Below are 24,673 nucleotides of genomic sequence, written 5' to 3' on the forward strand. Positions count from 1 at the left end.
AATTAACCCTGTTTCTATTTATACATAAGAAGTTTAGAATGTTGACCGAAAATATACTATCTATTTTGAGTAACTTTTCATTATGAGTTTCGACCTCCAGGCGTCTTCAAAATTCATGAACAACAAACAATTTACACTACTTCTTCACAGGTACAAGCAAAGTCTAAGAGCATACTAAATACATGATACATTTCCAAAAAATGGTACATACGAGCTAAAAAGCCCTATTTAACCCCCGATTTTTCAGGGAGAAAGAGAATTTAGTGCATAATCCTTTCGGAAGTTGTATAAACCACGTCGCTCTATTCATTGTCGATATTAACTAGTTGTAATGCAAACTTACTTGCTCGCCCATGACTATCAAACTGATTGTCTCTGAGCTTCTGCGTAACGCTATCGCTCTTACTGCGTGATTTCGTAACTAAATGTTGTTCTTAAGATCTCTATTTCTTCTTCTAACCTTATGTAGTAAATAAAGCAAGCAGTAAAGAACAGACCAAATAGGGAATTTGTTAGATTTTTCTTTCATGTGTAAATTAAATTTTCCTACAGTTTATCCACTGCATCTCAGTCTAGCGGCTGTTTCCCGCAGCACGGTATTAGCCGAGTGGTCTAAGGCGCTGCAGTCATGGACTGTGCGGTTGGTCCCGGCGGAGGTTCGAGTCCTCCCTCGGGCGTGGGTGAGTGTGTTTGTCCTTAGGATAATTTAGGTTAAGTAGTGTATAAGCTTAGGAACTGATGACCTTCGCAGTTAAGTCCCATAAGATTTCACACACATTTGAACATTTTTTGGCTGTTTCTCCTATAACTAGAGTTATGTCGTTGTTCCATTTGAGTTTACTCTAGACCCGTGGTTCCCTACCTTTCTTAGACCATTACCCCCTGTATGCACTCAGCTAGTATTCCCACACACCTTCCTCCTTACACCACCCCACCCTGCCATCTGTTGCCTTGCCCATACCGTACATTATCACCAACTTCAGCAGCTAACTAACCGGTAAAATGAAAGACTTTTCTTGGAATATTATTATTTCTAAAAAGATAAAAGATGTATGATATTTAACGTGTGTGTGTGTGTGTGTGTGTGTGTGTGTGTGTGTGTGTGTGTGTGTGTGTGTATATTACTTCTCTCCACTGCGACACTTCCTTGTCCTGTACACAGAAGCTCCATTTGAAATTAGACAAGTTCAGATATGTGCACTATACTTACTGTTCGTAAATCACTTCATTGTTGCAGTTCTTATTTATGAACTAGTACAAATTGGACAACTTTAAGTAGTTAATGCTTTGTCTCTAACCTGTCTAATAATAACAATAATAAACTGTGTACAGCACTATAGTAGCCCTTATGTAGTCATTGCTGTGTCGTAGCGTCAATTCATTTATCTGTTTCTAAGCGAGTAATGAAGGAATTTCTGGACTATTGCAGGTACTATCTACAAGTCGGAAAAACATTTTCTTCCTATATTTAGCAATTGTTACATGTATGTCTCACTTCTATCGTCAGCGATGTACGGGAAAAAGCACAACAATGGGTATAGTGGGTGGACTATGTAAGGAACATGTCACTTCCGTCTCATTAGTGCTACAAAATTGAAAGAAAATTAATTATTGAGAACTCATATAATCGATATTAGTGTATTACAAAATCGTGATATCAGTAATGATCTTTTGAAAATAATTGAGTTTCGTAACAGAATCGAATCATTTAGCTTTCCCCCTCAGAAAATTTCATTTTACTCCCCAGGGGGGACTTACCCCCATGTTGGGAACCACTGTTCCGGACGCATTCTCCTCGAATTTCGGGGGCTGTTTCCACTGTTCATCGATCCTGTAATCAAATGATATGGGCATTTTCGACTTTTCGTGTACGACACGTGACGTTTATTTACGTTGAGTGTTAACTTTTAGTCGGTGCACCAAATGTCGAGTCTCAGCCTGTATTCCTGCATTTTATGACAACTATCTTACAATGCTAGGCCTCTATATACAGGAGCATTATCCGTGAACAGACAAAGATACCAGTACTATCCGAGAAATCAGTCATACATTTTGTGAGCAGTGATAGCCGTCCAACATTTCTTGCAGAAAACCCGTAGTCTTGTATATCCGCTTTAATCTGCTGATTTCTTCTGAACTGGGTTGATTTGGGCGACGAGACCAAACATCGAGGTCACCGGTCTCAACGGATTAGGGAAGTTTGAGGATGGAAGTCGGCCGTGCCCTGTCAAAGGAACCATCCCGGCATTTGCCTGGAGACCTTTAGGGAAATCACGGAAAAATTAAGTCAAGATGTCCGGACTCGGGATTGAACGTCGTCCTTCCGAATGCTAGGCCAGTGCTAACCACTGCGCCACCTCGTTCAGTGATTTCTTCTGAATAAAATATGGTGAGTGCTATGGGCTAGAAAGAGATCAGTTCATCCAGACGGCTATTCTCATATTCTGTAATCTCTTATTTCTTCCTCTGGTGATATGAAGAACTTTGTGGAACCCCTTCGAGAGGTAAAGCAACATGACTTCGACCAAGGTGCCGTCGTTTATCATCTTCTTGACCTTACGTACAGACAGAACGGGTTGAGTTTCATAACATCCTATTTTATGGAATCCACATTTATTTCCACAGAGAAGATCTCTGTTTTGCAGAAGTCACAGGACCTTTATACATGCAGCGATGTTTGATTTTGGATTTAGGAAACCAGTTGACTGAGTACGCAAAACTTTAAAACGGTTTACTCAACAGTTTTCGTAATTTTTAGCGGCCTGATGCATCTGTCTCTCAGCGTCTCTCAGAAACCTCACGAATTTTACATCCTTATGTAGGAGGCCAAGACAGAACTGGGCAGACTATGGGCTTCGAAGACATACAGTCAATTACAAGTAGCATGTACGTCACATCTCTTGTGGTCATTTGTTGAACTGGTGGTAAATTACGTCTGTGTGCTGATTAATGAGTTTCGATTTCAGATTTACGAAGCCAGCTGACTGAGTACACCAAAGCTTTGAACAAGATTCTGAAGGATAGTCGTAATTGTTTGCGACCTGATGCACCTCTCTCTTTGCATCTCTGAGAAACCTCATTATTTTGTCCATGCTGCAGTCGTCCACATTGAAAACGTTACTGTACTTTTTGGGTGACGTCATGGAGTGACGCTATGTCTAGGAGCTACGCGTTTCCATGATGATGATGCGAGGACATGAGCATGTGAATAATTTGTTCAAGTGCGAAAAGCAGTACATCTCGCTATATAATGTGTCATTTTCTCTTTTGCATTGCCATGTGCTGAACTACTTGTTCTTCTTTTTTTGCTCTCCATGGATTAGGCAATGTTGACTAGCGTTTCCTTGGTCATCGCGAATATCTTGTTCCCTTAGGCCTGTAGTACAAAACTCTTCTTGGGCTCTTCTCCTTCGGCATCCTATCAACATGCTTTCTCCTACCATTTCTATAGTTTACATTCCCTTCCAAAGAGTTTATTCCTAGTTCTCCCCCTATTTTCATTTTCAATTTTAACTGAAAGGGTACATCATTTCACTGTTCTTAAGAACCTCATTTCGGCACCCTGTGTATTGTTTCTGTGAGCTTTTGTCTACAACAATGTTTCAGATCCTTTGAGAAAAGCAGACACATCCATTATTTGGTAGAAAATTTTGAACGTGGCTGCTATTCTGCAACGGTGAATGTAGATGAATGATTTCAGAAAGTCAGCCAACCAATTGCACGTATAAAAGTTTATTAAGAACCCTTGACCGTGGTTTTGACATTTGAAAAATTGCCATCTTCAGAAGTACATGTGATTTTATGTGCCCGCGTACTTCTGAAGAAGGCAGTTATACAGCTGTTGAAACTATGGTCAAAAGCTGATAAGAAACCTTTATATCTGCAACTGGTTGGTTGATTTTCTCAAATCATTCATTTGTAGAGCTTCATTCGTGTTTCTCTTCTAGTTTTGGTTTTTAGGCTTCTATTTATTGTACCGCAAGTTTGGAACAGGGGTAATTTGTTTTAAAATCCTATTCATGTTTCTAACTGGCTTGTGTTCCTAAGTAATTAAAACGTGTGACTTGTTCTAATATAGTGTCCCAGATTAGCATTTTGTTTCTAACAAGATACTAGCTCAGGATGGCCATATTTTGTTTAGTTGAGTAACATGTATACTGCTCTTTACAGATCTTCTTCAGTATTCTTCATAATATTCTGATCATCAGGAAATAATATCGTCTTAAGAGTAAAATTTAGTGCAATACAAATTCCTCCGTTAATTTTATACATCCATTCTTTAACCAGAACGTCGATATAAAGAGTAAACAAAATAGGAAACAAGCTACAACTCTGCCTCACACTGTGGTTTTTTATGTACACATTTTAATAATTTAATCAGCTGGTTCGGATATCCTACTGAAGTCATGATTACCTATAATTTTTCTCTGCTTACTCGATCGAATCGTAATCAGTAAAAGCTACATGAGTTTCACTGTTATATTCCCTTTTCTTTTCTATACTTCGAAATTTTAAGCATTTATTATATTTTAATGTCTACAAGATTTATAGCCATTTCAGATACAGAGTTGTGAATAAAAAGAACAGACACAAATTGTATTATTTATAGACATATAAACAAATTTCCCTGAACCTGGTAACACCCAAACAAGTGTAAGTGACAGGCTTTTCTTAATTCTAAATTAATAAAAAAATTGAACTTTTCATGTGTACAGAAATTTCAGTTACTTCACTGTTTTACACAATTGACACATTTGTATTCAGTTTCCTTTGTACATTTTCCACAAACCATCTTCTTACAAACACTGCACTTGGAAATAGTTTTGTAACATTTGCCTAATTTGAGAACTTGACACTTACGGCGCTTCTGTGGCATTTCGTCTTCATCTTCATTTTCATCCTTTTCATACTTGTCTGTGTTCATACGAGGAAAACGACGATTCACTTACTCATAGCGTAGTTCATCTGCAAGCTGCTGAATAAAACGTCTTCTTTTGATCTTCTTTCCAGTAATAGCCCTAAGTACTATATATGCATATTGTAGAATTGTAGGATATTGTAGAAGGAGTGCACTGGCCATCTTCTTGAGGAAGCCTTGACTGAGTACTGCCTCGTCATTTTGTCTACTATGTCAACTCCAAATTTTGTTTTGTTGTAATAACATACAGGTTGCAGAGTTTTTCTCTAATTTGTATTTATGGTAACACTAGGATGAATGGAATACATTAGTAGCACATTTTTTTCCTTTCTTTCCTTGAGAGACTGTCAAGGAAATATCATGTTTTAAAAAAAAATGGCTCTGAGCACTATGGGACTCAACTGCTGAGGTCATTAGTCCCCTAGAACTTAGAACTAGTTAAACCTAACTAACCTAAGGACATCACACACATCCATGCCCGAGGCAGGATTCGAACCTGCGACCGTAGCGGTCTCGCGGTTCCAGACTGCAGCGCCAGAACCGCGCGGCCACTTCGGCCGGCTTAATGTTTTAAGACTTTTATGGTATACAGAGTACTCGTCATGGACTTCAGAGCGTGTGGTATTTCTCTTCTTGCTCTGTTTAATGTTCCTGTAACGGAGATTAATTTTTCTTTGAATTTTTTGGCTAGTTTGAGTGAAGTGAAGTAACTGTCTGTACTGACATTTCTGCCTTTTCCCAGAAATGGTTCCATAAGACGCATCACTACATAATCTGAAACTCTTTCGTCTCTGGATCGCGAAGTATCCTTACCAAGATAAGGTAAACCATTGAGTATGTACTTGCTTTCAACATCTACAGCTAACCAGTATTTTTGCCCATACTTGTCAGGCTTCGTAGGCATGAATTGTGTGAATGGACACCTAGTTTTACTTGGAAAGAGCTGCTCGTCTGTTATGTCACTTCCAGGTTTGTAACACATTGTACAGTTGTCTATGAATTTGTTCCATGCAGCAGAAACCAATGCCAACTTATCATTCTGTAATCGTACAGAGCGTGTAGACTTCTCGCCGAACCTCAGGAATCTCATGATTTCACAGGATCGATTTCTATTCACGGTTTCCACACAAAATGATAGGCCCCAGGAGTCTGACTATAAGCTGTGAAGGTCTATACTTCGGCAACCACTCACATTATGAACATAAATAACTGCAATAAATGATTCTAGTTCTTCCGTGGTCATTGATCGGCTGACATTTCCTAGTACACTGTGTGCCTCTGTTATAGTACAGTTCAAGATATGTTTGATTATATGAACAAGTGCCAAGCACTTGATACAAGTTCATCACTTACATTTATTTTTGTAGGTCCAGGAGATTTTTTTCAAAATATTGTGATTAGGAATACGCCCACTTTATGAATTAGGTACCGCTTCTATCCAGACTGTTCCATCAGAAGCAACTTCTTTATGTCTTTAATCAGACGAAGAAGCAGCAGTCACTTGGTCTACATTCCGAGTAACAGGATTATCTCCTCTTCTGTTAGATGCTACTTCTCGATCTAAAGAGCACTAATAACAGAACAAATGTAAGAAAGCCATCATAAAATCTATATTAAGTACAGTAACATTATATGTAAATAAGAATATGATGATTATAAATTAGCAACAGTAATAATAATATACTTACTAGAGTGTAAACTTCCATTATCTATATCTGAATACTCAGAATCATTAATATTAGATAACGCATCTTTTCTTAATGCGGTAAAAACTCTTCCTCTCAATCGTCAGAAAAAAGTTCGCCACCTTCTGAATCACACTCCATAACTGTTTGTAACTCTGCAAGAATCTCTTCACTCGTAAATACTCTTTCCAATTCATTTCAATCTTCAGCTCACAGTCACCTTTGAAAGACTGATGCTTACAAGGGAATGATGAACAATGGTGAACCGAGTCCATTGTTATCATTTCATACGGCAGTAATATGAACGAAAGAAAATTATTGCACTACAGAGTAAAGTAGCCGAGGCTTGAGAATGCATGAGATAAATGTATGGCAAAACTATAAACAAAATTAAAGCTTTTCCTAAAGGGGTCAAAATGACCCCTCTGGACGTTAAAGCTAAAAGTGGAAAAAGAGATAATCAGTTAAGCGAAATGCACTGTTTTTTAATATAATGAAAGTGCATGCCAAATAAATAAATGTCACGAAAGTGACTGTCGCTTGAACCATTCTTCAAAACTTAAATACCGAAAATGGTCATTTTGACCCTCTGGGCGTTCAAGTGTTAACTGTGAAAGTCGCATTTGTACAACATCGTTCCTTTCTAAAATTGTTTTGTTCTTGTAGTAATATGACATCTGTGATGACTCATACTCTTTTAATTAATATTACTGCATATTATTTGTATCCTGTATACGAAACACTTAGCCCCCCCTCTAATTTTCACACCTGTTTCTAGTTCTTTTTCTAATTATAGGCATAAATTGGATATGCGCCCATGTATCTTGGAACATGACATCCACTCCAACAGCTATTAATCGATCGAGATATCTCTGATTGAGTATTGGGCTCCCACATTTCCATAATTCTGCATTTATTCCACCTTCTCCTGTAGCCTTCCTGTTCTTCACTCCTTTTAATGCTGTTTGTAATTCCTCTAGTTAATGGAATCTATATTTCCGTAAAGAGGCTCTTAGTTTTCTTCTACCTTTTCTGGGTGGTGTTAGACCGCAAATCTCTATAACGTTGCAGCCGTAGTTCTCCTTCGATTATATTTATATATGCTACATTCTTTGTTCACTGTCTACATGCTTAAGCATCATTTGTCTCCCATATGCATTCTCTTCACAGCACCTATAAATTTGTCAAGATTTCTTACAACATTTTTCATTTCATTTTTTCCCTGTATATCCTTCTTGCTTCGTCCGTTTATTGTTGTAACGCTTGTAGATGAGTTAATTTCTTGTCTGTTACTGCTCTTGCAATTTCTTCATTCCATATTCTTCCGGTATTTTGTTCTTATCTGACACTTCGTTAGCTAAAATTTCTTACAGCTTTTGTAATGTCCTTCCATTCCTCATTTTATATCTTGGCTAATTTCTTGTTCTTGTAGGTAAGCTGATAACCTTCCTTGATACAGAGGTATTATAGCCTACTCTCATCTTGTAATAAGTATATTTTAAACACTTCTTCATTTTCTTTTTCATTTCTTTTCATTTTATGGCACGTTGTTAGGAAATGTATTTTTACATTTTTTAGAATATTTCCCAGGAGAAACAGTAATCTGTTATTATTATAATTCATTTAATAAACACAGTCGTAATCGCATGTAAGCTTTTTATTTTTGTTTTTAGATGACGGGTTTAGATCTTCTAAGAATCATCGTGAGATCTACATTCCTTGATGACAGTAGGAATCGCTGGCATGGAGTGGCCCTTTTGTGCGAGCGTGGAGAACAGAGGGACCCAATCCACCCATCTATAAATAAAAATAAAAAACTTAAATCCGTTCACGACTTTGTTTGTTAAATAAGTGATAAATGTACTTCAGATATTTGCAAAAACTTACCTGTTGATGTACCACCTCCATGATAGACACAACCTGTTGTTTGCGATGACAACTTCCTATTGGTAATGACATAGTTAGCGATATATGTTTCCTTACACACCAAGTACACCTACGGAATCTTTTTTTACGAAGAATGTATTTGTCATCCTTCATTTGTTAAATGTTCCAAACTGTCTGCTGTACTTGTCCATTGTTATAAACATACCAGATATATAATAGAGAAAAATAGGCAGTTCGTAAAATCTGCGCAGGATGCACACGAAAGGAACACGCTAGTAAGAAAGAGAGGACACAGAGTGTTAATGAGACATTTACCGGACGGAAGACAGAACAGGTAAGCGAGACTGATTTTAAAATCATGGAACTAGCTCATAAAATTCCAGTCTTCGACTTATGCCGCAGAATGTGTTCTGTAAAGAGATTGGTGCCATAAAATATTCTATAAATGATTAAGAACTGAGATCGGTGTAACTAGCTGCTCTTACAAATGATTTGAAAATACAAGGTATCCGACCGAATACAAGCAAACAACATGTAATTTGAACAGCTGATGTTTGCCCAAGAATCACAGAGCTCGACGACTAAAAGTATTGTGTACTTCTGTAGCAGCATAGTATTACCAGGAATAGCAGTAATTACAAAAGATGTTGTAAAGAACATACAAATAGTGCTACAGAGTCTAAAACAAGTAATTGTGGTCATCTGTTGTCATCAAAATCAGACACTGTATTCAATGAAATGCACACAACTCTAGCTGCCACAACAGACCCTGAGGAAAGAGGGTAAGTAGTTATGTTCTGTAAGAAAAAGACAGTAAAATACAGGATGTTAAAATGAGAAATCTGTTAGGAAGAGAAGAGTACGCTTTTAAGGACAGTTAACGAGAATTGTTCAATGCATAAAATTCAGAAATATTCAAAATGTTACGACAGGCGAGGAGGACAGGGGCCGATCTATAACTGACAGTATTAAAGAAAGCCGACTATTACGTCGGAGAATTCCGGAAACGGACTAACAGAGAACTAAAATGACGAGAGTGGTTGCAAGAACTCTACTCTCAAAGAATGAAGAAGTCCAGCATTAAAGAAACCATACTTACGAGATACATAACAATTCCAATAGAGTTTATTAGTAAATGAGAAGAAATACGTTACAAGAACGTAAAACTACAGCTAGTCAGCACAGAAAGGAGCCAGCACTGAATGATCGCAATACATATCTATTGCAGAAATTGCATCGATTTCGTATGATTCAAACTTAGCGTCCACATTATAAATGGGGAGACATTATGCAAAAATGTGGCCTGTGATATTACTACCGATTCACGTCTCATTTCCATACAGCTCCCATCCTGTTTGATTCGTCGCCAGGACATAAGTCAGTTTCTTGCCTCGTGGAGGACACCTAAAATCTCGACCGCCACATCGGCCCTCCGTCGTTTTTCTGGGCGCCTGGTGCACCGCCGCCCCTTCCGTTTGTCTTCAGCGGAGAGAGCGGGCCGGCACTTTGTCAAAGCCCGCTGCCTTGCCTGGGCTGGCCGCGTGCCGTGCCGACACCGTTTTCTACTGTTGCTGCCGTTGTGGATGACGTATTTCCATGTGGCGCACAGCTACTAGTGATGTTTTCCTTCTCGTTATATTTCGTCATCTTCCGACACACTGTTGCAAGTTGACAGGCATTTCTTTCTTTAAACTGTAGTGTATATTATGATCCGGAAAATTCACTTCATGTAACACGTTCACGTCGGCGTATATACTACCGCTAGTTTGAGCTAGACCCTCCTATCGATCGTAGTGTACCACCGGTATCTCACGCTCAACTCTGTCAATTATGATACAAGAAATACGCTCACGCATGAGGTATTACCTATCATACAGGCGCAACGAACAGTCGTGCATCCAGTTTTTCAACGACAGGGCTTTCTGGACAAACATCGCAAATCGGTGATTAATATAATGTTCAATAATCACAAAAGGAGGATGTATACTTGAGAAAGGCCTGGAGATACTGGAAGATTTCAGTTAGATTACATCATGGTCACACACAGATACCGAAATCAGGTACTGGATTCTAAGATGTTCCAAGCAGCAGCTACAGGCATAGGTCTCAATGTGATAGTGATGAAGTTTAAGAGGCTAGTCAGGAGCAGTCAGCACGCGAAGCAGTGAGATACAGGAGTACTAAAGAATGAAGAGATGCGCTTGAAGTTCTCAAAGGCTGTAGATACTGTGATAAGGAATAGCTCAGAAGGCAGTTCAGGTGAAGAGGAATGATCTCTAAAAAGCGTAAACAAAGAAGTTGGAAAAAAAACATAAGTACAAAGAAGGTAACTACGAGGAAACCGTGGGTAACGGAAGAATAACTTAAGTTGATTGATGAGAGAGGGCAGTACAAAAATGTTCACCGTAACTCAGGAATACGGAAATAAAAGCGGCTTAGCAACGAAGTAAATGAAAATGAAGTTCAGGTCAAAAGCCTACATGAAAAATTTAACAAATCTAAAAAGAAATGTGTATCGGAAGGGCTGACTTACAACACAGAAAAGGCAAAACAACCTTCGATTAAATTAAATGCAAGGGTGGTAACATTAAGAGTGCAATGGGAATTTCAGGGTTAAATAGAGGAGAGAGAGCAGATAGGTGGAATAAATACACTTAATATCTCTATGACGGGAATGGCTTGTCTGATGACGTGATAGAAGAAACAGTCCAGTACAAGAATCAGAATTTAAAAGAGCTTTCGAATACTTAACATCCGCTAAGACAGAAGGAATATATAACATTCCATCAGACATCCTAAAACCATTTGGGGAAGTGGCATCAAAACGACTATTCACGTTGGTGTGTAGGATGTATGAGTCTGGCGATATATCATCTGACTTTCGGAAGAATATAGTGCACACAATTCCGGAGACTGCAAGAGCTGACAAGTGCGAGAATTATCGCACAATTAGCTTAACAGCGCAAGCATCTAGGTTTCTGACAAGAATAATATAAAGGAGAATGGAAAAGAAAATTGAGAATGTGTTAGACGACAATCAGTTTGGCTTTAAGAAAGGTAAAGGCATCGGATGCAGATCAGGTCTTGTACTTGATAATGGAAGCAAGACAAAAAGATCAAGATACGTTCATAGGATCTATCGACATGGAAAAAGCATTCGACAGTGTCAAATCGTGCAAAATATTTGAAGTTCTGAGGAAAGTAGGGGTAAGCTATAGGGAGAGACGGGTAATATAGAACGTGTACAAGCGCCAACAGGGAGTAATAAGGGTGACAGAACAAGAAAAATGTGCTCGAATTAAAAAGGGTGTAAGACAGGGATGCAGTTTTCACACCTACTGTTCAATCTGCACATCAAATAAGCAATGACGGAAATAAAAGAAAGGTTTAAGAGTGGAATTAAAATTCAAGGAGAAGCTATTTGAACGATAAGCTCCGCTGATGACATTGCCATCCTCGTGAAAGTGAAGAAGAATTACAAGATCAGCTAAGTGGAATGAACAGTCTAATACGTACAGAATCGCGATTGAGAGTAAATTGATGAAAGATGAAAGTAATTAGAAGTAGCAGAAATAAGAACAGCGAAAATCTTGACATCAGGATCGATGGTCACGAAGTAAATGAAGTTAAGGGATTGTGCTACCGAAGTAGCAAACTAAACCGTGACGGGCGGAGAAAGGCGGACATAAAAAGTAGACCAGCACTGGTCAAAACGGCTTTCCTGTCCAAGAGAAGTCTACTAGTATCAAGCATAGGCCTTAATTTGAAGAAGAAATTCCTGAGGATGTTTGTTTGCAGTACAGTATTGTATGGTGGTGAAGAATAGACCATAGGAAAACCGGAACAGAAGAGAATCGAGGCATTTGAGATGTGATGCTACAGACGAGTGTTGAAAATTAGGTGGACTGATAAGGTAACGAATGAGGAGATTCTGCACAGAATCAGAAAGGAATATATGGAAAACACTGACAAGAAGAAGGGACAGGATGATAAAACATTTGTTAAGAGATGAGGGAATAAGTTTCATGTCACTAGAGGGAGCGGTAGAGGGTAAAAACGGTAGAGGAATACAGAGTTTGGAATACATCCAGCAAATAATTGAGGAATACTCTGAGGTGAAGAGGTTGGCACAGGAGAGGCATTCGTGGCGGGTCGCATCAAACCAAACCAGTCAGAAGTTCGTAAAATTATTTTTTATTATCTCTCGTATTTTAAAAGAAACTTCTTTCAAAATGAAAGATGAGTATATTAATAAGATGGCCTAGGGGTTATGAATATGACCACCGCACCACGGTGAGAAACAGAAAAAGCAGCGCCGTAAGATGCAGGGTACCATTAAAATAAGCTCGCCACACGACTGCGAAAAACAGAATTCTGGGCGCAGGCGTGAACGTGTTGAATAGGGATGTATCCAAAGTAAAGGCGAAAGCTGACATGATGGAATATATCCGATAATAGAAGTACAAACGCTCCCGTAAACATGGTTAGTACAAATGTATTTGGAATGTAAACTCTTCGATGAAGTACACATTTAACCTGAGCTCAAAGATCACTTGTAGCACATGTTCGGGAACTGTCGTATCCATGGTAGGGCACCGATACATTTTCTTGCCGATTAATATGATCCAGAATGAATAGGTCGAACAGAAGCTGCACCTTGGTTCCATGATCACCATATTCCCGTCACCAGGGTTTTTCTCTCTGAGGTCATCTCAAAAGTGAAGTTTAGAGAAATCCGATACAATTAAAGAATTGGAGCAGGGAATTAGTCTTGGTGCAGTGGTGTTTAAAAGAAACCTTAAGTCAATCCAGGGACGAGTGCAGTTTTGTATTCAGACGTGACAACGCCATGTCGCGCATCGTTAAGGGGTACGAGTGTACAGTAATTCGTAACTGGGAGCATTCTACAGCAGTATTGTATTTATGGTTAATGTAAGACTTGCGTGAAATTTGAACCCGGTATGATGGGACTTAGTTAAATTTCAAATGCGTTTATATTAACTAAGACCATATTTCTCAGTGAAGTCGGTAGCAACTTGTAATCAGGCATTCGCTCTTATCTCGCGAACACTTTGTTTGCACACACGTTACGCGATAGTTTTTGCTTCCATAATCATATGTTTTCAGCCATTCTAGTTAATTGTGATACATCCAGCATTACATTTATATGAACTTCAAACCTTAAGAGTGCCATTTCCTAATGTAATTCCTAAAAAAACGCATAAATTAATTCGACTAGGTTCCAATATCATGTTTTACTTATGTTGATGTTCATCTTATGCACTGTTTTCAATACAAAAACCATTCCGTTCATCTACTATTTGGCATCTTGTCACGGTCCGCGCGGCTGCCCCCGTCGGAGGTTCGAGTCCTCCATCGGGCATAGGTGTGGGTGTTGTCCCTAGCGTAAGTTAGTTTAAGTCGGATTAAGTAGTGTGTAAGCTCAGGGACCGATGACCTCAGCAGTTTGGTCCCATAAGAACTTACCACAGATTTCCAAATTTTCCATTTGCTGTTTCACGTCCATTGCATGTGTGACAGACTGACAGTATCAAGTTTCAAAATGTTTATTTTTTGTCAGTAAAGTTATTACTTTAACTCACGGAATGTTATAATGTGCGATTTTTTCTAATTAATTAATTCAACGCAACTTTTTCTCGCCGTATCTTCTACTTGGCTACTTACATGTATCAACAATGATGATAGTTATAGCACATCGCTTGAACAAATATTGAAGTTCGCAGTGATTATTATGGAACAAAATTTGTTTAAGCTTTAAGATTGGAATGTAGGCAATGGTTATTTCAAAGATCTAACACGTAATTTTCGACACTAAATAGATATACAACATTAATATGAGTAACGATTAGAATAAAGATTATATCTGCGACAGGATTAGCGTAAAACAACTAACGTAAGATAAAATGAAACTTCCGTAAGCGGTTATTTCGTACGTTCCGTACTACAGGACATACTAGTTGCTGCAATCAGAGGTATCATCGGCAACTGCAGCGATATAGGAAGTGGGGCGTTACGCCAATTGGCTCATGTGCGTGTGAAAGGATCATATCGCACCGAGACTGCGCTGTTGAGCCTGATATTAGTGCCATTTCTCGACGAACCGATATAGCACGCCGATACCACGTGCTTGTTCGATCATTTCGGTGAAAGGTCGCTGACTTCGTATTGGTCTGCATCTCAAGTTCACTTTGGTAGATTTCCAGTTTCTGTCATCTTTCTGTGATTGCTCAGACACACAAATTTGGAATCAGTGGCACTGCACACACTCATTTATGTTTCTGTTCATCGAAACACTCATTTCTTCCTGAATGAGCTGATTACGATGATTCCCCATTCCAATAGACTTTGTATTGTCTTGCTCTTAAAAGAACATTTAGTCCTTGTTGTTGGAAAATTACCTGGGTTAATGCAAAAGCTCCCTTTTTAGAGCTGTGGCGCTGCAACTACGAAGGTATCGAACAGTTAATTATTACGTTTTCTCCACAGGCGTCTTCAGATCCACTTTGACCATAGCTAACATGAAAACAATTTCACACAAAAGTCACACCTGTTTCAATGCTAAATTGACGTTTTTGGTCACATTGTACCATTTACACGCTGGTGAGGAAGAATCACGCCATCTCTTTTACGATCCAGGGTTGAACGATGACAGACGAAATGGAGAATTTCTTTTTGAAATTGCTGTGACTGGTCCAAACAATTAATTATTTTAAAAACTAGTGAGAATGTTCGTATATAGGACGACGGAATTGTTGTTCTTTCCAAAATAATATGAAAACAGCATATATCCACAGTTTGGGACTAAAACGGTACTTATCTGTTTGGTTTTCAGTATAAAATAACTTCCCAAAAAATATCTTACTTTTGAACTATGTAGTATTTACGCTTTCTTAGGCCAACAGCAAAGAATTTCCAAGATCGCCAGAATACTACATATGCCCTTCATACTGGCTCTTTGAATTCGTAGATATGAATCGGTGGAAATGTGAACACTTCTTCCCATTAGTGCGTTGTGATTCGTCATTGCCAACCTTGAATATCAAACAATACTGCGTGTAATAACGGTATAGTAAGGATTCCTGTATGCAACGAATTGTTTAGCTCTTAGATAATTTTGCAACTTAAGAATACTTGCTGAAGTATCAGTATTGAACATGTGACTATATAAGGTGGTTTTAGATTCAGTTTCGCTTACACGAAATTTTTAACCGTCCGTTGTTTCTCTTGTCACTTCTGATACTGGCTATAGCAGCCACTGTCGGTATGAACCTAAAGCAGATGAATTTTTCCCGAAATGTAGAGGCATAACCTGCTTGTTGTTCAAACGCAGCGGTCGATATTTCTGGTAGTTTACGTTATTTTCAACTAGTTCACAAGCGTGATGCGCTATGTCTCGCAACACGGTCTGAAAACGTAGAATTTCTGTAACAAGGGTATAACACACGTAATAATTCTACAATACGGTCTTCGACTATGGACATATACCTTTTGGTCATGTTCTTTTATGAATGGTGATGCAGATCCAAAGAAATCGATTTGCTGATATTGAACAAGATAATCCGAAGAGTATAATGCACTAAATTGTGACTAAAGATATGTTATTACACGTGTTCGTGATCAAAGACACTGAACCACTTACGCAAGCGAGCAGCTGTGTGCTAGATGCCTAACAGGAGTATTTTTGTACAGCCTTCAACAGCAAAACAGCGAAATCATCTTTGGAGAACAGACTCTAAAGCAGTTAATTACATTAACAACGAAAAGTATTTACGTAATTTCATAAGGTTGTTTCATCCACAATATATCAGTGTTAAACGTCCATGTCACTCCGGATGGGCACTAACTCCCTTCAATATGAAGCAGGAATATCAGTAATAGCTACCATTATTTTTATTAATAGGACTCTGCGTGGCGTCAGTGCTCAAAGTATTCGAACCTCACACTGTATCGTAACTGACCATATAGCGATGGAAACACTGCAGTTTTCTGATGAATTGACTTCCCGTAATGCCATTTCTGTATCAACAGGTGATTACGTCATAATCCGAAGAGTATAATGCACTAAATTGTGACGCCTCTCCAGATGCAATCAAAACATTATTCACCTCTATAGCATATCCTGGCTACTTGCATTGTGACCTCTGCCTCATTCAGCCTTGTTTAATGTTTAACCAGAAAATCATTTAACGAATAAAAGTGGTTCAGACAGCTGTTTTAGGTAACAAAAACTATGTATGTAGTCCCAGAAATTTAGAGCTTGTTTTAGAAAAAATTCAAAACTTGTTCATATCATTAGCACAACTTGACATCAGTACAATTTCCGTGTATTGTAAGCTAATAATTGTTCGAAAATGCGAAAAGTTTGTGAACATTTGTTGGACTGGTAATGAAAGACAGTTTTTTGGCTGAAACATCGACTATTTTTGTTTTAGTTCTCCTGTAGGTCAACGAAATGTTATCTAGAGGTTTCAGGCATGCACTATTTGATCGAGAGTATCAGGACAACTGGCTGAAAATCACTTACAAGTTCGTGGCGTCCTCCATCGGTAATGCTGGAATTCAATATGGTGTTGGCCCACCCTTAGCCTCTATGACAGCTAGCTCTCTCGCAGGCATACGTTCAGTCAGGTGCTGGAAGGTTTCTAGTGGAATGGCAGCCCATTCTTCACGGAGTGCTGCACTGAGGAGAGGTATCGATGTCGGTCGGTGAGGCCTGGCACGAAGTCGGCGTTCCACAACATCCCGAAGTTGTTCTCTATGATTCAGATCAGGACTCTGTGCAGGTCAGTCCATTACAGGGATGTTATTGTAGTGTAATCATTCCGCCACAGGTCGTGCAGTATGAACAGGTGTTCGATCGTGTTGAAAGATGCATGCAATCGCCATCCCAAAATTGCTCTTCAACAGTGTAAAGCAAGAAGGTGCTTAAAACATCAAGGTAGGCCTGTGCTGCGATGGTGCCATGCAAAACAACGAGGGGTGCAAGCCCGCGCTATGAAAAACACGACCACACCGTAACACTACCGCCTCCGAATTTTACTATAGGCACTAAACACGCTGACAGATGACTTTTACCGGGCATTCGCCATTCCCACACCCTGCCATCAGATCGCCACATCGTGTACCGTGATTCGTCACTCCACACAACGTTTTTCCATTGTTCAATCGTCCAACGCTCCTTACACCAAGCGGTCCGTCGTTCGGCATTTACCGACGTGATGTGTGGCTTATGAAAAGCCGCTCGACCATGAAATCCAAGTTTTCTCACTTCCCGCCTAATTGACTATTTGCAGTGGATCCTGATTCTGTTTGGAATTCCTGTGTGATTGTCTGGATAGATTTCTGCCTATTACACATTACGACCCTCTCCAACTGTCGGCGGTCTCTGTCAGTCAAGAGACGAGGTCGGCCACTACGCTTTTGCGCTGCACGTGTCCCTTCACGTTTCCACTTAACTACCACATCGGAAACAGTGGATCTAGGGATGTTCAGGAGTGTGGAAGTCTCGCGTACAGACGTATGACACAAGTGACACCCAATCACGTGATCACGTTCGAAGTCCGTGAGTTCCGCGGAGCACCCCATTCTGCTCTCTTACGATGTCTAATGACTACTGAGGTCGCTGATATGGAGTACCTGGTAGTAGGTGGCAGCACAGTGCACCTAATGTGAGAAATACATGTCTTTCGAGTGTCCGGATACTTTTGATCACATAGTGTGGTACACCGAATGCAATGTGGTCAGAAAGGAATGGGTAACTGTGTCAGACTTACTTGAGAAACACTAATGGAAACAAAATGAGACTTTGTTTACTGCATTATAGAGGGGGTTACACTGGGAGCCTGCAGGAGAGGCGGATTCATCCAGAATGCCAGCTCGATGGCCAACAAAAGGTGGGTGGCAAAGGCTGCGTATGAAACACTAGCGTGCAACACTCACACACAGTGCGACTCGTGGTTTAAGGGAATTTTGGTCTGCACACTGACTCCCTACCGCCATCAATTCAACATTGATCTGGACGGACGGAGCTAAGTGTAGGGACCGTCCCGCGATTCCCCTAAATCGCTTCACGTGCACTACCTATTTCCTTCGACCTCCTTACCGAGTCCGATTTAGTGCTCCGTCTCTGGCTTCGTTGTTAACATGTCGTGAACCCTTAATCTCCTTTCCATTGTCCTTAAGGTAGTGTGACTTCTGAATTTTTATAGAAACTGAAGAACGTAACATCTTAACAAGAAACGTAAAAAGAAAAAAAAGACAATTGTGTTGTAGGTGTCCACTTTCAGACTGACAAGTGAGGTTGTGTACTGTAGGAAGTCTGTTCGATTCCTGTAATACGATTCTACAGGGTGTTTGATTAATAAAAGCACAAATAAGGGAGTGCAGGACACTGAAACAAGTAAGTGACCTTAAAAAAAAGTTTCACGTACATCCATCTTCTGATGGATACTAAGACAGCAGCTCTATATTTATGTCTAAAGGCAGTACCTTCTACTGTATGTATTAAAACTGAAGTGCGCCCTAACAGGCCATGAAGGCCCAATGGTACTGATCGGTCGCCAAAAGGCGTCATTGGGTGCGGGGATCGAGGGGCAGGTGGTCAGCAAAATTACAGACTAGTATCCTTATCATCTGTTTGGTTCAAAACCCTTGAAGATATTTCAAGTTCGAATACAATAAATTTCCTTCAGAGAGAAAATGCTTCTGTCAGCAGACCACTCGGTTCTTGAAAACGTCGTTCGTGCGAAACTCAGCTTGCCTTTTCTCGCATGATATCGTCCGATCTATAAGTGAAGGGCAACAGGCGGACTCCGTATTCATAGATTTCCGTAAAGCATTTCACACTGTGCCACATTGCAGACAGTTAACGCAGGTACAAGCATACGGAATAGGTTCCCAGATATGTGAATGGCTCGAAGACTTCGTAAGTAACAGGACTCATTATGTTGTCCTCTACTGCGGGTGTTCATAGGAGATAAGGGTATCGTCAGGAGTGCCCCAGGAATGTGTGATCTGACCGGTGTTATTTTCTATGTACATAAATGATGTGGCAGACAGGGTGAGTAGTCTTCGGTTATTTACTGATGGTGCTGTGGTGTACTGAAAGGTATTGTTGAGTGACCGTAGGAACATACAAGGTGAGACACACAAAATTTCTCGTTAGTGTGATGAATGGAAGCTAACTTTAAATGTAGAAAAACGTAATTTAATGCGGATGAATAGGAAAAACAGACCCATATGTTCGAATACAGCATTGATAGTGTGCTGCTGGACACAGTCATGTTGATTAAATATCTGCGAGTAACGTTGTAAATCTATTTGCAATGGAACGTGCGTGTAAGGATTTTTATCAGGGAAGACGAATTGTTTAGTGCGAGAACTTTAGGAAAGTGTGGTTTATCTGTTAAGGAGACAGCATATGAGAAAGTAGTGCGGACCACTGTTGAGTCCTGTTCGAATGTTTGAAATCCGCACGAGATCTGATTGAAGGAAGACATCAAAGCAATTCAGAGGCGTGAAGCTAGATTTGTTACGGGAGGTTCGAGCAACAGGCAAGTGTTAAGATGTTCCGGGAAGTCAAACGGGGATCATTGGACGGAAGGCGACATTGAACGATTCCACTACCACCAACGTGGTCACGAAGATAAGATCTTAGAGATCAGGGCTCGCACGGAGGCATAGACAGTCGTTATTTCATCACCCTATTTGCGAGTGGAACGGGAAGAGGAATGACTATTAGTGGTACAGGGCACCCTCCGCCACGAACCATTCAGTGGCTTGTGAAGAATGTATGTAGATGTAGATGTGCAAATAGAATAATGCATTATAAAACACAGTTCAGAACTTATTACGATGGAAAGACAAGCCGGTACTATCGCACAAGACGATCAGCCCTTGAGTGGCTACTTAACTGCCCCAGCTGTTTAGTACTATTTACCTTCTGGCTTCACATTCACCCCCAACCTCACACACATGATGTGTCAAATAAAGGTGGTCCGGACGAGTGGAAAAGAGTGGCCGTGAATGCATACATATAACCATTCCCCGTGACGTGCATACCACGAGTTCCAAACCAGTTCAGAGCGCAGTGCGCGCTGTGTCAGTGTGAGTGGAGCAATGCGAAGGGGAATTGGAGAAGCGGGTGTTCGTTGCGGAAAGTTTAGTGACAACAGAGTAGTGGAAATGGTCAGTCGTTTACTGAGAAGTTTAATGATGGCACTTTGACATCAAAGAGTGCCACGCAACGCTTAGTCTGATAACGGCGTCAGACAGAATCTGTTTTGAAAAACTCAAAAAACATTCCGAAACGGGCCCACGCGCCAGAGAATGTGGTTTCAGTTCACCAGAAAATGCTTCACAGTCCTACCAAATCAACCCGACGCCTGTCACAAGAGACCGGCCTATCACGTCGGTCATGCGGGCGAGTACTCCAGCTGGACCTGCACATGCGTCCCTACCGAGTGTGTTTTTCGTGCATTAAAACCAGCTGTCAGCTTGCGTTTGCTTTTGTATAGGGAGCCATAAGGTCTATAGTGTGTCGCAATAATACTCATAGTCTTCAAGAACTGTAGAGGAACATTTCGAATGAGAGTGCAGCAATTCCAGCAGTCCAGCTTCGGTCCGCCTTCAGCGACTTGCTGAGCAGGGTCCATAAGTGCCAAGAGGTGAATGGTGGTCACTTTCAACATCAGCTATAGTCGGTTTCCTCTGCAGTGTTTCTTTGTTCCCTGCAGCTTGGGTCTCCATGGAGTTTTTATTTTCCCCGCCCTGTATAACCACAGTACGCCATAGCTGAAGATAATATCACCGTTGCGCATCAATAAACACAGTTTCAGAAACTAGTGGTTTGCTGTATACAGCGTATGTTCAGGTGCAATTATGCAAGAGCTAACCAACTATTTACCAACAGCCTTGCCGCAGTGGTAACACCGGTTCCCGTCAGATCACCGAAGCTAAGCGCTGTCGAGCTGGGTTAGCTCTTGGATGGGTGAGCATTCGGGTCTGACGAATGCTGTTGGCAAGCTGGGAGCACTCCAACCCTTGTGAGGCAAACTGAGGAACTACTTGATTGAGAAGTGGCGGCTCCTGTCTCGTAAACTGACACACAGCCGGGAGAGCAGTGTGCTGACCACATGTCCCTCCATATCCGCATCCAGTGACGCCTATGGGGTGAGTATGAGATGTCGGCCGGTCGGTACCGTTGGGCCTTCCAAGGCCTGTTCAGACCGGGGTTTAGTTTTAGCTTTTAGTAACCAACTATTTGGATAATGTTCCTTATTGTGAAAGGATGTGTATGTGGTACATGCCTAATGATGCACTGCCACACTTTATAAAGCTGTTCGGAAATACGTAACACGCATCTTCGACAACAAGTGTATTGGTCGTTGCTCGGCAATAGCGTGGGCTCCCACGTCACCCAACCAGAGCCCTTCGAATTTATTTGTGTGGGGATAGTTAAAAGCTTTGGCACATTCCATCCCGGTTGATAGTGTCGATGAACTCCGGGAACGAATTGTGGATATTTGTCAACGCACTCTGAACACGTCTGGGGTTTTTAACGAGGAGGTGGTACGATGAGGAGACATGCTGAAGCTTGCCTTCACACAAACGGAACGCTTGTTGTAATGTGCTTTTTCGCAAGTGTATATCTCCAGTTGCAAATTGCTCATGTACTCAATCGTAATACGCCATAGACGGGAAGTCATAGGTTTCCGGATCTATATCTATTGCTTGCTTTATTGTCTTCTACTCGCACCTTTCGTTTGTACCTGCAACAGTCACAAAGATCCATTAAAAAGGTCGGCAAAGTATCTGTCTACGCCTCTACATTCGTCTCAGAATATTTCTAGCTTCAAACTTCGTTACTTTTCCAGGTCGGCGGGAGTCAATGTAACTTACATCTACGTAGTCAATGGTGAGAAATGTAATGAACAGAGTGCATTTTGGAACAACTCGGCTTAATTCCATGCACTTGTTTGGTAAAAAGATTGCCTGAGTGAAGGATTTTCTTTTGCAAATCTGACTTTTCTATCCATTTGGTGCAGTACTCGTAGTCACTGTTTAAACCTTTTTGAGATGAGCGATTAAGATCTGAAGTGATGGACCCTCTTCTTCACAAGCATACGTCGACATACAAAGTCACTTGAGATACATTTGAAGTGGTTCAGGCATTCATTTTCGCATTTGATTTTTGTCAGCATTCAAAATATGCTGTACATAAATCACACAAAGCTAACCGATTACAGAAATTCAAGAGAAATTTTTCATATTTCTTCCGATACGTAAGTGGCGCCATCTATTTAATACACTTGTAATCGCAAATCGTGAAAAAATTATACACAGCACTTTTTCGGTGTTTTCGTATGTTGTCGTGGTTCTGGGTCGTCCTTCAGATGGATCGTCTGAAGGACTGAAGACACGTTTTAGTTGGTCCCTATAATCACATGCTGCGATGTGGTCCCTTGAGCCACCCCGAGAAACTATTTACTTGCTTTCGAAAACAGAGACAGAGAAAGAATCTATGTATGAAATTGTTCTGCAACTTCTTTTGATTTTATTACTACATGCTCAGCATCATTTCAGGATCAAAATCAAACTAGAACTCTCAAAGGCATTAACGATTTCGAGTGGAAAGCTCAAGTGCTAACTCCGAAAAATCATTAATAATTCATTTTGTGGCTTGAGACAAGGAAAGATGAGAATTTAAGGAATCTGAAAAAAACCAGTATCATAATTCAGAAAAACCTGTTAAATGCAGATGCATGTTGTGTGAGGGAAAGGCGAGAGCAAACAGGACAGACAGGAATGTTTTTACAAAGCTGATGAGCAAGATCGTAGTTACGTTAACTGCATCCTTCGAAAAACTTGTCTGTCAAATGTTGCAAGTGTGGAATTTGGTACATTCATAAGAACAAATTATTTTACTCCATACTGAACACGTGGAACGAAGCCTTGAAAAAGATTTTTAGGGCCCAATAGACGAGCGAATGTGTGATATATGGTACTGATTATGTGGTAGCACAGGAACACGTGAACAGAGCAGACTTCAACAGTAGAAAAAAAGCGATAAATTTCACGAAAGAATTTCGAAATGGTTTGCCAAAACTTTGGAACAAATTGAAAATTGATATTGCAACTGCAAAGTGAAATAACTGTTTAGCATATAGGGAAAAACAATTAATAAGCTTGTCAGAATTGTAACGAATTCTTGTATTTTTACAAAGATTATGCAGTTTAGAAAACTTTTAAAGAGACCTTAGGTTTAGATGCCTCTACACATTAAGAGATTTCATCATTATCAACGGGTACAAAAATTGTATTTTTTATGCAGAAATACTCAATCGAAGTACTAGTTATTAGGCAGTAACAGTACGGCAAATGTCACATTAATACAAGTACGTACAATAACTATTAACTATGCGTCGCTGAAGCAACTGCATGAAACAAATAATCTACGACTGGGCATAGCTGCTGTCGCGCTATGAGAAGCATAGCGTTATGGAGAGGAAATGACGGAATGTGCCGTCATTTTGTGCCGCCAGCTGGGGGAGACGTGGACAACCGAGGACAGAGTACTAGGAGTGAGAGAACAGTTGGAGAGTACGATGTGCATGTATAATGTCGAGAATGAAATGAGCCAATAAGATTAAAATAATTTGTCTGGCACACCGAATCCAGATAAATAAGTTGATGTTTTGTGAGCGATCAGACCAGAAATGCGCCACGTACACAAGGACGTATCCAGTGGGTGGGGCAGCCCCTCCCCCCGTCACATAAATGAAATTACGCACAACCTAGTTTCCGTGTAGTGAAATTGAAAATATTTAGATTTTCATCCGTATGACAAAAAAGGGATTTGCCCTATCGAAGTCAGAAAGAGCAACGATAGTTTTAAACGGTCCACACACCCATAGCACTATCGGCTACTGCCCACCTTATTTTAGCCAAGACCAGTTGTTGGCCCTACTTAAACTCATTTGTTTTATTAATCTGTTCAGTTCTTTATTGAAGTTGAATTTAATGTAAATGTTACCGTTTATTGTTTTTGCACTCTGTGCTGTTGTGATAGTCTCTAGTTACGGATAAGTTTGTAACAAAAAAAAGAAGAGAAAATCGAATTCTGATTCGGCTGCTAGCTTTCTGCTAAGTAAAGAAATGTATA

At 40.2% G+C, this 24,673-nt stretch overlaps 1 protein-coding gene across 1 annotated transcript in view; it reads left to right on the forward strand.

Annotated features, from left to right (window-relative positions):
• LOC124798993 (regulator of G-protein signaling 7-binding protein-like) overlaps window positions 1–24,673 on the forward strand; it is a 314,968-nt gene that overhangs the window by 85,454 nt on the left and 204,841 nt on the right. The gene's annotated exons all lie outside the window — the stretch shown is intronic.

Source organism: Schistocerca piceifrons, chromosome 5, assembly GCF_021461385.2.
Source record: "Schistocerca piceifrons isolate TAMUIC-IGC-003096 chromosome 5, iqSchPice1.1, whole genome shotgun sequence".
NCBI lineage: Eukaryota > Metazoa > Arthropoda > Insecta > Orthoptera > Acrididae > Schistocerca > Schistocerca piceifrons.